Source organism: Bubalus kerabau, chromosome X (genome assembly GCF_029407905.1).
Source record: "Bubalus kerabau isolate K-KA32 ecotype Philippines breed swamp buffalo chromosome X, PCC_UOA_SB_1v2, whole genome shotgun sequence".
In the NCBI taxonomy this organism is placed as follows: Eukaryota; Metazoa; Chordata; class Mammalia; order Artiodactyla; family Bovidae; genus Bubalus; species Bubalus kerabau.
Window position 1 is genome coordinate 101,593,260 of NC_073647.1, and position 2,028 is coordinate 101,595,287.

Here is a 2,028-nt window from a genome sequence, read left to right on the forward strand (position 1 = left end):
CTCAGAGAGAGATCAAGAAAGGGAACCTATTGTTTGTTCTCTCTCCTGCCTGGGGCAGCAGGGGCCCCAGTAAAGCCTTGTCTAGATTTCTTGTCTGGCCTCTGGTCAATTTCCATTTTTTGCGAAATGCCAAGAACAATGTGATCAATAGAATCTAGTGAAAGTGATGTGTCATTTCTGAAGTTACATTTTAAGAGGCCTTGCACTCCCCCCTCCGGTCTTGTTCTGTTCCGCAGGATGAGGTTTGTTAAAGTTGTCAAGAACAAGGCCTACTTCAAGAGATACCAAGTGAAATTCAGAAGAAGGTGAGAGGGCAAAACTGACTACTATGCTCGGAAACGATTGGTAATCCAAGATAAAAATAAGTCCAACACACCTAAATACAGAATGATTGTTAGTGTAACGAACAGAGAAATCATTTGTCAGATGGCTTATGCCCGTATAGAAGGAGATATGATAGTTTGTGCAGCTTATGCTCACGAACTCCCAAAATACGGTATGAAGGTTTGCCTGACAAATTATGCTACAGCATACTGTACTGGCCTGCTGCTGGCCCGCAGGCTTCTTAATAGGTTTGGTATGGACAAAAGTTTATGAAGGCCAAGTCAAAGTGACTGGAGATGAATACAATGTGGAAAGCATTAATGGTCAACCTGGTGCCTTCACCTGTTACTTGGATGCAGGACTTGCCAGAACTACTACTGGGAATAAAGTTTTTGGGGCCCTAAAAGGAGCTGTCAATGGAGGCTTGTCTATCCCTCACAGTACCAAACGGTTCCCTAGTTATGATTCAGAAAGCAAAGAGTTCAGTGATGAGGTACATCGAAAGCACATCATGGGGCAAAACATTGCAGATTACGTGCATTACCTGATTGAAGAAGATGAAGATGCTTACAAGAAACAATTCTCTCAGTACATAAAGAACAACGTAACTCTAGACATGATGGAGGAGATGTATAAGAAAGCTCATGCTGCAATACGAGAGAATCCAGTGTATGAGAAGAAGCCTAAGAAAGAAGTTAAAAAAAAGAGGTGGAACCGTCCCAAAATGTCACTTGCCCAGAAGAAAGATCGGGTAGCTCAGAAGAAGGCAAGCTTCCTTAGAGCTCAAGAACAAGCTGCTGAGAGTTAAACCAAACCACAATTTTCTATCAAGATTTTTCAGATAAGACAATAATAAATTTATTGAACAAGCAAAAAAATAAATAAATGAGAGGCCTTGCAGCTTCTGCCTTGGTCTCATGGAAAACTTATCCTTGGCGCCTTCAGCATCATATATTAAAATCAGAGTCATGTCAATGTATGACAAAACCAACACAATATAGTAAAGTAATTAGCCTCCAATTAAAATAAATAAATTTATATTTAAAAATCTGAATACCTTAAAGCTACCTTGTTGATCGTACACAGAGAGGCTCTGAGATTTTATGTAGAATGATTCAGCCATTTGAGTTATCTCAGCTGAAGCTCTGGATGCAGCATGAAACTGGAATTGAGCTGTCCCCCCTGGGTCCTGCTTAAATTACAGATTCAAGAGGAAAATAAATAATTGTTGTTTTAAGCCATTAAGTTTGTTACACAGCAATGGATCATAGAAACACTCCTCTCTTTTCTCCTTCACTTGTAAAGTGTTTCCTTAGGTGAGTACAGAGTGAGCAAGCATGGGTCAGGTCAACTCGAGAAAAGGGACTTTTCCAGCCACTGTTGCTGGAGTAACTGGTTTATCCATGCTGTGAAGATAACGTCTTCAGTGCTGTCTTCTGAGAGGTAAATAACTCTATCATTTCTGTGGTCAAGACACTCAGGGGACCCAGACCATATCTGCAGCTTGTATCCAGGTGCAAACCCACAACTCAACTTCTTAATGCATATGAACATCCATCTATTTCACTGAACATGAAGGATAAGTTTCTATAGAAAAGCTATAACAAGAGTATAAGTAGCAGGAGGATTACAGGCAGAAGGAATGACCAATTTCTTTCTGGACTCTACAGACTTAGGACTGCCAGCACATGTGCCCTTTTAGGA

General features: G+C 40.6%; 1 pseudogene; it reads left to right on the forward strand.

Moving 5' to 3' along the window:
- The first annotated feature begins 231 nt into the window (after positions 1-231).
- LOC129638891 (60S ribosomal protein L5-like) lies at positions 232-1,165 on the forward strand (annotated as a pseudogene).
- The last annotated feature ends 863 nt before the right edge of the window (positions 1,166-2,028 follow it).